The sequence below is a fragment of the Macaca nemestrina genome, unplaced genomic scaffold (genome assembly GCF_043159975.1).
Source record: "Macaca nemestrina isolate mMacNem1 unplaced genomic scaffold, mMacNem.hap1 Scaffold_104, whole genome shotgun sequence".
In the NCBI taxonomy this organism is placed as follows: domain Eukaryota; kingdom Metazoa; phylum Chordata; class Mammalia; order Primates; family Cercopithecidae; genus Macaca; species Macaca nemestrina.
The window spans coordinates 115,041-129,502 of NW_027257587.1; the positions used below are offsets into that span (position 1 = coordinate 115,041).

At 40.8% G+C, this 14,462-nt stretch overlaps 1 long non-coding RNA gene across 6 annotated transcripts in view; it reads right to left on the reverse strand.

Annotated features, from left to right (window-relative positions):
• The window catches only part of LOC139361214 (uncharacterized), a 39,383-nt gene that overhangs the window by 21,601 nt on the left and 3,320 nt on the right, over positions 1 to 14,462 (reverse strand). For 3 of the 6 annotated variants that reach the window (XR_011618774.1, XR_011618775.1, XR_011618777.1), the window contains exon 1: positions 10,990 to 11,112. This is a non-coding gene — a long non-coding RNA (uncharacterized lncRNA). Of the gene's footprint in view, positions 1 to 10,989; positions 11,113 to 11,490; positions 11,625 to 14,462 lie in introns of those variants that run through there. The other 3 variants (XR_011618776.1, XR_011618778.1, XR_011618779.1) reach the window with 2 other exon arrangements.

The following is a 14,462-nucleotide window of genomic DNA, read 5'->3' on the forward strand; positions in this document are numbered from 1 at the left end:
CATGGTAGTGGTACAAAACAGACACATAGACCAATGGAATGGAATAGAGATATCAGAAATAAGACTGCACATCTACAACCATTTTATTTTGGATGAAAACAAACAATGGGGAAAGGATTCCCTATTTAATAATAAATGGTGCTGGAAAAACTATCTAGACATATGCAGAAAACTAAAACTGGACCCTTCCTTATACCTTATACAAAAATGAACTGAAAATGGATTAAAGATTTAAATGTAAAACCCAAAACTATAAAAATCCAACCCCATATAAAAGTGGGCAAAAACTGGGTGCAGTAGCTCATGCCTGTAATCCCAGAAGTTTGGGAAGGTGAGGTGGGCAGATAACTTGAGGCCAGGAGTTCAAGATCAGCCTGGTCAACCTGGTGAAACTCAGTCTCTACTCAAAATACAATAAATTAGCCAGATGTGGTGGCAGGTGCCTGTAATCCCAACTACTCAGGAAGCTGAGACAGAAGAACCACCTGAATCTGGGAGGTAGAGGTTGCAGTGACCCGAGATTGTGCCACTGAACTCCACCCTGGGTGACACAGCAAGACTCTGTCTTAAAAAGCGAAAATAAAAATATTTTTAAAAGTGGGCAAAGGATATGAACAGACACTTATGCAGCCAACAAACATATGGAAAAAAAAGCCCAACGTTACTGATCATTAGAGAAATACAAATCAAAACCACAGTGAGATGCCATCTCATGCCAGTCAGAATGGCGATTATTAAAAAGTCAAGAAACAACAGATGCTGGTGAGACTGTGGGGAAACAGGAACACTTTTACACTGTTGGAGCGAATATAAATTCAAACGCTGTGGAAGACAGTGTGGTGATTTTTCAAAGACCTAGAATCAGAAATACCATTTGACCCAGCAATGCCATTACTGGGTATATACCCAAAGGAATATAAATTCTTGTATTATAAAGATACTTGCATGCGTATGTACATTGCCACACTGTTCACAATAGCAAAGACATGGAATCAACCCAAATGCCCATCAGTGACAGACTGGATACAGAAAATGTGATACATATACACCATGGAATACTATGCAGCCATAAAAAGGAATGAGATCATGTCCTTTGCAAGGACATGGATGAAGCTGGGAGCCATTATTCTCAGCAAACTAATGCAGGAACAGAAAACCAAATACACATGTTCTCACTTATAAGTGGCAGATGAACAATGAGAAAACATAGACACAGGGAGGGTAACAACATACACTGGAGCCTGTCTGGGGGTGCGGAGGGAGTGCGTCAGAATAAATAGCTAATCCATGTGGAGCTGAATACCTAGGTTACGGGTTGATAGGTACAGCGAACCACCATGGCACACACTTACCTATGTAAAAAACCTGCACGTCCTGCACATGTATCCTGGAACTTAAAATGAAATAAAATAAAATTTTTAAAAACTTTATTTTTTCTAAGTCGTGTTTGCAATTTTCAATGTGAACTTTCTAGTAGACATTTATCATATATAGAATTATATAGTTGATTTTTGAACAACTATGGGTCTGCCATTCTTTAAAATGCAAATTCTTTATGAGTGTGTGTATATGTACACATATGTGTGTATATATATTTGTGTGTGTATATATATGTGTACGTGTGTGTGTGTGCAGATAGATAGATAGATAGATAGATAGATAGATAGATAGATAGATAATGCTCCTGGTCTTCTGTTTGAGTAGGCTGAGAAGGAGGACGGGGAGGAGTGATTGTTCTTGCAGTCTCAGAGGTAGCTAGGTGGAAGAGAATCTGTACAAATGAACACATGAAGTTCTCATTTGTAAGTGTGATTTAAATAATTGTACACCTGGACATAGAAGTGGAATGATAGACACTAGAGATCTGGAAGGGTGAGAGGGTGGGAGGGGCAAATAATAAACAATGGTTCAGATATCTGGATTCCTTGATCCCAAATGGTGTACAATTATTTCTCTTTAATTTGTGTCCATTTACCAGCAAGTTTGAGAGGAGTGAGCCAAGCTCAGAAAGGCATTCAGCTCTAAAATCAGATGTGCATGGCAATGGGCAGAAGTACCCTCTCCCTTTCTCAGAACAAATCCAAGCTTCCTTTATACTCCTTACGTACAGGAAAGTTATGTTCCAAAATGTATTTCTGCTGGAGGCAAAACATTTTATATTTTATGAAAAAAAAAACTTGTAACTTGGTAAAACTTAGAAATTAATATTGGAAAAACAGTAGGGCACTCTCTTTGGGACTTAATCTTTGAGACACTTCAGCAGCATATACAGCTTGTAATTCGTCCTGAGAAAATCCAGATAGTATAAACTTGAGAATGTTCATGAGGAACGGAAAAGTACACATTTACTCACATATTTTACATTAAAATTTATCAAGGGTATAAATTCAAAAATCTGTTTTACTATGAACGTTCATATGAAAGTACAGACATTCACCTAAATTTTCCTGAAATTATTTAAAAATTAATTTGTCATTGGTAACAGAAACTTCCAAACATCTCCTTTTTACAAGTTTCATTATCCATATTTTCTCTAAAATATTCAGAAGTAGAAAAAAATATATAGATTAAAATAGCTCATATTTTTCAAATTTAAAATAATTGTTCAGTAACTGGGAAGAAAGGTTTACACAAATTGGAAATTCTGTATGTATATAGAAATTAATAAGATGAGAAAATTATGGCAAATAATAGGGGGCTTTAATAAGTTCATGCAAAATAACAATTATGAAAAAACTATGCATGAACTTTTAGCTTTTGCATCAAAACACACATATGCTAGTTTATTTTAACGTTTTTTAATTTTTGAGACAGGGTTTCACTCCTCTCACCGAGCTTGCAGTGCAGTGGAGCAATCTTGGCTCAAAGTAACCTCTGCTTCCCAAGTTGAAGCGATTCTCCTGCCTCAGCCTTCCAAATAGTTGGGACCTTGTCTGGTTAATTTTTGTATTTTTTGTAGAGGCTAATTTTTGTATTTTCTGTCGAGGCAGGGTTTTGCCATGTTGGCCAACCTCCCAAAGTGCAGGGATTACAGGCATGAGCCACCATGCCCGGACCTGTTTTAACATATGTGAACAGGATTTAAAACATCAGTCTGAAAAGAGCCACATGAATTCTGCCGAACTTGAATTCTGCCAAACCTGAAATAAGAACAAACATCAAATTTATGGGGAAGCTACAAAAAACGGTGAAATAAATTATTCTTTATGAAAAGTCTATGGGAAAAATGACCTGAAGGATCAGTCGTATACAAACGGATACCTGATTCTAAGAAGAGGTAAGACAATGTTGAAGATGAAGCCCACAGAGGAGGGGCACCCATTCCAATTTTTGAGAGAAAAAAAAAATTGTTTCTATGCCCTAATTGAGGAGAACTGACAATTAACGAGAGATATTATAGCCAACACCACAGACATCTCAATTGGTTCAGCTTACACAACACTGACTATAACGTGAAAGTTGAGAAACTTTACATTTGATGAGTCCTGAATACCCTTGTGCCTAGATCAGCTATGGACAAAAGCAGAGCTATTAGTGACTATTTTGAACAAGCAGAATCAAGATCCTGAAGCATTATTTTGAAAAATTATAACAGGGAGTGAAATTGACTTTATCAATAGGATCCTGAAGGCAAAGCACAATTAAAACAATGGCTACCAAGAAGTAGAAGTGCTCCAGTCAAAGCAAAAGCAAACTTCTCAAAAGCAAAAGCCATAGAGGTTTTGGGGATGCTCAAGGCATTTTGCTTGTTGACGTTCTGTAGGATCAAAGCACCATAATATTTGCTTAGTAGGAGAGTTCTTAGAGAAAATTAGCAAATACTTTTGCAGAAAAGTGCCCTGTAAAGCTTCACTAGAGAGTCCCTCTGCACCACAACAACACTTCTGTTCCTTCCTCTCGACAAACACCAGTAATTTTGAAAGAGTTTTCATGGGAAATTATTAGGCATCAACATTACAGTCCTGATTTGGTTTCTTCTGACCTTATTTTTCCTAATCTTGAAATAACTGTAAAGGGCACCCATTTTTCTTTAGTTAATAGTAGAAGACTGCATTGACATGGTTAAATTCCCATGACCGTCAGTTCTTTAGCAATGGACTGAATGGTTGGGATCATCCCTTAATGCAGTGTCTTGACCTCAGTAGAGATTATATTGAGAAATAAAGTTGATATTTATATTTTTATTTTTAATTCCATTTTCACTGACATTTTTAAATCCCTTCACAATTCGCGTTTGTCTCAAAGGTATTTAAATTTAGAAATCATATCAAGTGAGGTTGGTGTCACAATGGGCGAATAGGAACAGCTCCAGCCACCAGCTGCCAGCGTGAACAACACAGAAGATGGGTGATTTCTGCATTTCCAATTGAGGTACCGGGTTCATCTCACTGGGGCATGTTGGACAGTTGGTGCAGGACAGTGGGCACAGCCCAACGAGTGAGAGCCGAAGCAGGGCAAGGCATCACGTCACCTAAGAAGTGCAAGGGGGAAGGGAATTCCTTTTCCTAGTGAAGGGAAACTGTGACACAGAACACTGGAAAATTGGGTCACTCCCACCCAATACTGTGCTTTACCAAGGGTCTTAGCAAACAACACACCAGGAGATTATATCCCATGCCTGGCTCGGAGGGTCCCAAGCCCACAGAGCCTCTGTCATTGCTAGCACAGCAGTCTGAGATCTAACTGCAAGGCGGCAGTGAGGCTGGGGGAGGGGTGCCCACCATTGCTGAGGCTTAAGTAGGTAAACAAAGCAGTCAGGAAGCTCGAACTGGGTGGAGCCCACTGCAGCTCAAGGAGGCCTGCCTGTCTCTGTAGACTCCACCTCTGGGGACAGGGCATAGCTAAACAAAAAGCAGCAGAAACCTCTGCAGATGTAAATGTCCCTGTCTGACAGCTTCGAAGAGAGTAGTGATTCTCCCAACATGGAGGTTGGGATCTGAGAACTGACAGACTACCTGCTCAAGTGGGTTCCTGACCCCCGAGTAGCCTAACTGGAGAGCCTAACTGGGAGTAGCCTACCGGAGTGGACCTCAAGCAAACTCCAACAGACCTGAAGCTGAGGGTCCTGACTGTTAGAAGGAAAACTAACAAACAGAAAGGACATCCACACCAAAACCTCATCCATACATCAACATCATCAAAGACCAAAGGTAGATAAAACCACAAAGAGGGGGAAAAAGCAGTGCAGAAAAGCTCAAAATTCAAAAAATTAGAGCACCTCTCCCCATCCAAAGGAATGCAGCTCCTCACCAGCAACAGAACAAAGCTGGATGGAGAATGACTTTGACAAGTTGAGAGAGGAAGGCTTCAGTTGATCAAACTTCTCAGAACTAAAGGAAGAACTATGAACCCAGCACAAAGAAACTAACAACCTTGAAAAAAGATTTGACGAATGGGTAACTAGAATAACCAATGCAGAGAAGTCCATAAATGACGTGATAGAGATGAAAACCATGACACAGGAACTACATGACAAATGCACAAGCTTCAGCAACCGACTTGATCAACTGGAAGAAAGAGTATCAGAGATTGAAGATCAAATGAAGCAAGAAGAGAAATTTAAAGAAGAAAGAGTAAAAAGAAATGAACAAAGCCTCCAAGAAATATGGGATTATGTGAAAAGACCAAATCTACATCTGATTGGTGTACCTGAAAGTGATGGGGAGAATGGAACAAAGTTGGAAAATGCTCTGCAGGATATCATCCAGGAGAACTTCCCTAACCCAGCAAGGCAGGCCAACATTCAAATTCGGGAAATACAGAGGATGCCACAAAGATACTCCTCAAGAAGAGCAACTCCAAAACACATAATTGTCAGATTCACCAAAGTTGAAAAGAAGGAAAAAATGTTAAGGGCAGCCAGAGAGAAAGGTTACATTACCCACAAAGGGAAGCCCATCAAACTAACAGCAGATATCTTGGCAGAAACTCTACAAGCCAGAAGAGAGTGGGGGCTGATTGTCAACATTCTTTAAGAATTTTCAAACCAGAATTTCATATCCAGTCAACTAAGTTTCATAAGTGAAGGAGAAATAAAATCCTTTACAGACAAGCAAATGCTGAGAGATTCTGACACCACCAGGCCTGCCCTACAAGGGTTCCTGAAGGAAGTACTAAACATGGAAAGGAACAAACAGTACTAGCCATTGCAAAAAGATGCCAACATGTAAAGACCATCGATGCTAGGAAGAAACTGCATCAACTAATGAGCAAAATAACCAACTAACATCATAATGACAGGATCAAGTTCACACATAACAATATTAACTTTAAATGTAAATGGGTTAAATGCTCCAATTAAAAGACACAGACTGGCAAGTTGTATAAAGAGTCAAGACCCATCGATTTGCTGTATTCAGGAGACCCATCTCACGTGCAGAGACACACATAGGCTCAAAATAAAGGGATGGAAGAAGATCTACCAAGCAAATGGAAAACAAAAAAATGGCAGGGGTTACAATCCTAGTCTCTGATAATACAGACATTAAACCAAAAAGATCAAAAGAGACAAAGAAGGTCATTACATAATGATAAAAGGATCAATTCAACAAGAAGAGTTAACTATCCTAAATATATATGCACCCAATACACGAGCATCCAGATTCATAAAACAAGGCCTTAGAGACTTACAAAGAGAGTTAGACTCCCACACAATAATAGTGGGAGAATTCAACACCCCACTGTCAACATTGGACAGATCAACGAGACAGAAAGTTAATAAGGATATCCAGGAATTGAACTCAACTCTGCACCAAGCGGACCTAATAGACGTCTACAGAACTCTCCACCCCAAATCAACAGAACACACATTCTTCTCAGCACCACATTGTACTTATTCCAAAATTGACCACATAGTTCAAAGTAAAGCACCCTTCAGCAAGTGTAAAAGAACAGAAATTATAACAAACTGTCTCTCAGACCACAGTGCAATCAAACAAGAATTCAGGATTAAGAAACTCAATCAAAACCACTCAACTACATGGAAAATGAACAACTTGTTCTTGAACGACTACTGGGTACATAACGAAATGAAGGCAGAAATAAAGATGTTCTTTGAAACCAATGAGAACAAAGATACATCATACCAGAACCTCTGGACACATTTAAAGCAGTGTGTAGAGGGAAATTTATAGCACTAAATTCTCACAAGAGAAAGCAGGAAAGATCTAAAATTGACACTCTAACATCACAATTAAAAGAACTAGAGAAGCAAGAGCAAACACATTCAAAAGCTAGCAGAAGGCAAGAAATAACTAGGATCAGAGCAGAACTGAAGGAGACAGAGACACAAAAAACCCTTCAAAAAATCAATGAATCCAGAAGCTAGTTTTTTGAAAAGATCAACAAAATTGATAGACCGCTAGCAAGACTAATAAAGAAGAAAAGAGAGAAGAATCAAATAGATGCAATAAAAAATGATAAAGGGGATATCACCACCGACCCCACAGAAATACAAACTACCATCAGAGAATACTATAAAAACCTCTACGCAAATAAACTAGAAAACTTAGAAGAAATGGATACATTCCTGGACACATACACTCTGCCAAGACTAAACCAGGAAGAATTTGAATCCCTGAAGAGACCAATAGCAGGCTCTGAAATTGAGGTTATAATTAATAGCCTACTACCCAAAAAAAGTCCAGGACCAGAAAGATTCATAGCTGAATTCTACCAGAGGTACAAAGAGGAGCTGGTACCATTCCTTCTGAAACTATTCCAATCAATAGAAAAAGAGGGAATCCTCTCTAACTCATTTTATGAGGCCAGTATCATCCTGATACCAAAGCCTGGCAGAGACACACCAAAGCAAGAGAATTTTAGACCAATATGCCTGATGAACATTGACACAAAAATCCTCAATAAAATACTGGCTAACCGAATCCAGCAGCACATCCAAAAGCTTATCCACCATGATCAAGTGGGCTTCATCCCTGGGATGCAAGGCTGGTACAACATACTCGAATCAATAAACGTAATCCAACATATAAACAGAACCAAAGACAAAAACCACATGATTATCTCAATAGATGCTGAAAAGGCTTTTGACAAAATTAAACAACCCTTCATGCTAAAAACTCTCAATAAATTCAGTATTGATGGAACGTATCTCAAAATAATAAGAGCTATTCATGACAAACCCACAGCCAGTATCATACTGAATGGGCAGAAACTGGAAGCATTCCCCTTAAAAACTGGCCCAAGACAGGGATGCCCTCTCTCACCACTCCTATTCAACATAGTGTTGGAAGTTCTGGCCATGGCAATCAGGCAAGAGAAAGAAATAAAGAGTATTTGATTAGGAAAAGAAGAAGTCAAACTGTCCCTGTTTGCAGATAACATGCTTGTCTATTTAGAAAACCCCATCGTCTCAGCCCAAAATCTCCTCAAACTGATAAGCAACTTTAGCAAAGTCTCAGGATACAAAATTAATGTGCAAAAATCACAAGCATTCTTATACACCAATAACAGACAAACAGAGAGCCAAATCATGAATGAACTCCCATTAACAATTGCTTCAAAGAGAATAAAATACCCAAGAATCCAACTTACAACACATGTGAAGGACCTCTTCAAGGAGAACTACAAACCACTGCTCAATGAAATAAAGGAGGACACAAACAAATGGAAGAACATTCCATGCTCATGAACAGAAAGAATCAATATTGTGAAAATGGCCATACTGCCCAAGGTAATTTATAGATTCAATGCCATCCCCATTAAGCTACCAATGACTTCCTTTACAGAATTGGAAAAAAACCACTTTAAAGTTCATACGGAACCAAAAAAGAGCCCGCATTGTCAAGACAATCCTAAGTCAAAAGAACAAAGCTGGAGGCATCACACTACCTGACTTAAAACTATACAGCAAGGCTACAGTAACCAAAACAGCATGGTACTGTTATGAAAACAGAGCTATAGACCAATGGAACAGAACAGAGCCTTCAGAAATAATACCACACTTCTACAACCATCTGATCTTTGACAAACCTGACAAAAATAAGAAATGGGGAAAGTATTCCCTATTTAATAAATGCTGCTGGGAAAACTGGCTAGCCATAAATAAAAAGCTGAAACTGGATCCTTTCCTTACTCCTTACACAAAAATTAATTCAAGAGGGATTAGAGACTTAAATGTTAGACCTAAAACCATAAAAACCCTAGAAGAAAACCTAGGCAATACCATTCAGGACATAGGCATGGGCAAGGACTTCATGTCTACAACACCAAAAGCAATGGCAACAAAAGCCAAAATAGACAAATGGGATCTAATTAAACTAAAGAGCTTCTGCACAGCAAAAGAAACTACCATCAGAGTGAACAGGCAACCTACAGATAATATCCAGAACCTACAAAGAACCCAAACAAATTTACAAGAAAAAAACAAACAACCCCATCCAAAAGTGGGCAAAGGATAAGAATGGACACTTCTCAAAAGAAGACATTTATGCAGCCAACAGACACATGAAAAAATGCTCATCATCACTAGCCATCAGAGAAATGCAAATCAAAACCACAATAAGATACCACCTCACACCAGTTAGAATGGCAATCATTAAAAAGTCAGGAAACAACAGGTGCTGGAGAGGATGTGGAGAAATAGGAACACTTTTACACTGTTGGTGGGACTGTAAACTAGTTCAACCACTGTGGAAGACAGTGTGGCGATTCCTCAAGGATGCAGAACTTGAAATACCATTTGACCCAGCCATCCTATTACTGGGTATATCCCTAAAGGATTATAAATCATGCTGCTATAAAGACACATGTTCATGTATGTTTACTGCAGCACTATTCACAATAGCAAAGACTTGGAACCAACCCAAATGTCCATAATGACAGACTGGATTAAGAAAATGTGGCACATATACACCATGCAATACTATGCAGCCATAAAAAAGGATGAATTTGAGTCCTTTGTAGGGACATGGATGTAGCTGGAAACCATCATTCTCAGCAAACTATCACAAGAACAAAAAACCAAACACCGCATGTTCTCACTCATAGGTGGTAACTGAACAATGAGATCACTTGGACACAGTAAGGGGAACATCACACACTGGGGTCTGACGTAGGGTGGGGGGAGGGGGAAGGTATAGCATTAGGAGGTATACCTAATGCAAATGCCAAGTTAATGGGTGCATCACACCAACATGGCACATGTATACATAGGTAACAAACCTACACATTGTGCACATGTGCCCTAGAACACAAAGTATAATAAAAAAAATCATATCAAGTGTGAAATAAAGAAAATTATATAGAGAGAGGGAGAACTGAATCTATAAATATGCATATTTGTGTACATACATCCATATACATACATATGTGTGTGCATGCAGTAATTTTATTCTCCTAAAGCAATGCCTCTGCCTTCCACCCCCACTGTACATGTCCTAGTCCTGTGATGTCTCTAGAACTGAGCACCTGATTTCCTTCTCTGCCTCCCACATGAACAGGGAATAGAAATGGAAACTACACTCTGTGGTTACTGTTGTGAAAATCCATGTCCCCCACAGGCTAGTTTGGCATCTTACATTCCAGTTCCCATTGTAAAAAAAAGCAAGCAACAAACAAAAACTACAAAAGAAAAAATGAAATATTTGAAAGTCTACAGCCACAGAGGTTCTGGATTCACCCACCACCCACAGTGACCTCCGCCGCCCTCCAGACCTGAGGGCAGTTGTGCCTGAACAGCCTGCCTCTTCACCATCCATGAAAAGAGGTGACCTTAAACTTCAATAGATTTTACTCTGTTCAAAAGGAACCAGGTCAACATTCAAAGTCAGTGGTCTGGCAACTCTAAACTTTGGCCAGAAAGTATTGGAAACATTTAACGTGCAGTGGATGAAGCAGCCTGGCCCCACTGCACACAACACACTCGTGGGGACTCAAAGGAGGATACTCAAGATCCGCTGGGTGGAAGTGAGGACAGACCCAGAAACACAGGGGGTAGGGGGGTCAAACCAGGAAGGCTCAGGCCCTGACCTCCTCCTAGGCCCTGCCCCTCCAGAACTTGCAGTTTTTTCTGACCCAGAAGTGGATTTCACTGATGGAAAAGAAGTTCAGTTTTTCTGGTCCAGCCCAGTAAGCTGCTCCCGTCGCCCAGCCTTCCACACCCCTGCAGACGTCACAATGCCTACTCCCACTAACCCCACAAGGGAGCTGTGCATCGCCTAGAGACGGTCCTTGGCCTGCAACCCCACGATGGGGTCCAGGGTCTGTGCCCATTTCCGGTTAAAATTGCTCTAAGGCTGGTCGCTGTCTTGGCCTTCCCTGTTTCCTCTCTGTTTACTTCTCCCCTCCTCACCCCATATGAAGCTTTTACTCAGGAGATGGATTATCGCCCCTCTTCGAATATCAAGGACACCACCACGACACCGCACTGTCTCCTTGACCCTGGGATTCTGCAGACCTCAGTCTTCCTCTGAGGTCCCCTCACTCCCTACCTCATTTTTTCTATCCTTCTGGGGCCTGGGTCTGCTATACCTCAGGCTTCCTCTTCACAGTCACAGACGGAAGGAGCCCCCTTCATCCTTGGGCTCTGGCCACAGTTCACCTGCTGCAGGACACTCAGTGGCTTTCAGTAGTTCATCCAGACATCCAGATGGAAGTGGGATTTCCTGGAAGAAAAGCAGGACCCCAGAATTACACTGAATTCTAACACAAGAGCCCAGAGTCCCCTTCTGCATGGGACATTAAGCTGCAAACACTACATAGGCACTTAATGCTCAGCTGCCCTTTTAACATCTGGTCCAGTTGTGTCCCTCCTCCTTGGAATATCTCAGAAAATATATCTCCACATAGAGTTGTTTAAACGCATCATCCTATGTGATTCCAGACCATCGGAGGTACAATGGGCCCTCACCAGAACTTCCACTCTGCTTGGAAGACATAGAAAATCCTAGGGCTGCTCAGAGGGTCAGATTCCCATTTCTGGGTTTCAGAAAAACTTCAGTCTTCCCCGGACAAGTGAGGAGACAGAAAATGTCTAGTCTCTGGCACATCTTTTGCAAGCAATGGCGGCTCCCAGGAATCAAAACCATCAATGAATATATTTTTGAGACTCTGGTCAAAAGAAGAGTCATTCTGCAATTTCAGGTAGGATGGAGTGGTTTTGTGGCTCCTGAGGTGATTTTGAAAAGATCTGGACCCTCACAAGAACCATGGAGGACATTTCTGGCATTTCCATACCAGGAGGAGTGACTGATGGACCTCCAGTGTTACTAGGAAAACTTTTTGTTGGACAGCTTTGCTTTGGCTTTCAGGCCTTCACATAGGTTGCTTAGATCATGGAAGTGCTTCTGCATTTCTGCATAGGCTCAGGATGCCTTCTCAAGTCGTCCCTGCAATTATGAGACAGTTTCTGTCTCCAGAGGTCACTTAGAATAACACAAGAGGCTTCACCTTTAAAGGGACACCAGACAATATAGCCACAGTTCAGCCAAGATTATCTGTGTTTACATACCTGTAAAGTAACACTCCTAGTTACCTCCATTAACGTGGACATCTTTCATGAATAGAGAAACTCTAGTGATTGTTATATAACAGCTGCCACAAAAATTAACCAATAAAAATAAATGATAAATGAAAAATATTTAATAATTATGATAGTGAACGCAATGACCTAAATAGTAAGAATTTTAATACTGGTGACAATATGAACATAAGGATACAAAAATCAAAGTGGAGATTCTCCTAAATATATGAAAAGGTCACAAATTGGGTCCTCCTTGTGTAATTCGGAGTCAGAGTCAAAGAATTTCACTATGAAATGTGTTCCATGACGGCAAACATGAGAAACAGGTGAAAGGAAAGCAAGCCACAGGAGAGCATGGGCTAATAGGACCACTTGTGTGCAAACCTCTCTAGTCAAGGACTACCAGCCAGAGGTGAAGAGAGTTTGGCTTGTGTCTTGCCTACCACTGGGCACACAAAAGCTTTCGGTAGCGCAACCAGATGGCTGGTTTGGCCTGGCTCCCTGCAAAGAAGACATGTATCTGATCCTCACCAGCCCATCAGTCCTGGAACTCAGAATCCTACATGCAGTAAACGTGAAGCTCCAACTCCATAGCTGACTTCACCTCCTTACTGTCCTACTGCCATCTGGTGTTTCAGGTGCTCTCCAGATCTGGACTTCTTGGCTCCCCTACCTTTATCAAGTGAAGTCAGGATGTATCATTCTCAGAGTTCTCCTGTCAGTCCAAGGTGAAACTCACCAATACAGGCATACCCTGGATGGACTTCCTTGGAATATTTAGAAAACAATGAGCTTGCTCGGGGGTGGTGTGAGCTCTAGGAGTAGAGTTACGGTTTCCCATGGAAACCTGAGAGGACTTAGAATAGTCCCAGAGGCCTAAGCAGTCCAATCTGCCCTGGAAACATCAGGAATGATGTACTTGGTCTTCCTGAGGCTCCAAACTTTTTCTAAATAAACTCAGAGGTTACAGAACCATTTTTCTCTCAGGAACTGAAGTGGAGTTATTTGCCTTCTGCCAGCATCTCACTTTTTTTATTATCTAAGTTAGCTTTTGAGCCCAGAAGTAGATATTCCTTGTATTTGATTTACACAGGGAGCTTCCTAGAATGCCCATGCGTCTGGATACTTTCTGCATTCACTCAGGTATTCACAAAATGCTGCAGTTCTGCTGAAAATCTATGAGATGATCATTTGATCACCCGAGCAACTTTAGAATGTGTCTTCTATGGAAACCCTGGAGCCTCCCTTCTGGTATTTCATCCATTGCTGGTACTGAGTACCCAGGGTGAAACCCTCCATCAGACATTGTCAGCAATTCCAGTATGGAGATGGCACTTACGTGATGGGGCTCAAGAATCAGATGGTAGAAGACCAGCCAGGAGGTGAAGTCTCAGTAGGCTTGGGGGCTTAATGTTCGATGCACACCAGACTTCTGAGACTCAGGAAGCGGGTGTGGATCTGTCTGCCCAGTGCTTCTCATCTACAGCCTGGACCAGCCATTTCTTGGGGCGAACTACTGAAAGCTTTTGTATGACCTGTGTCAGGCAGGACTCTGGCCAGACCCTTTTCCATAGTCCATTTGTAATGTATTTCCACGTGGCACAGGCATCTCCACTTTGGCCCAAGCCCTCGTGTGGCTCAGAATTATTCTCCCTACTGCCACTCTTCTTTGCCATCACAGAAGATATTTCAAGATGCAGCCCCAAGCCTCTCCCTGTAATCAATAACATGAGGGCTCATATGGGAACAATGTCACAGGCTTACAGGAATATGCTCTTAAATATCTGCTTTTTTATTATTCTCTTCATTAAAATGACATTTATATCACACCATTGTGATTGCTATTAATGTTATTATTATGTGGGTACAGTTATTTATCATGGATACATTTGTGGTAGTTATTAGGCAATGTTGAATAATTTTGTTTATGTTCTGAAGACTGTTGAATTTGCTGAAGATGATTAAAAGACAACCTGAAAAC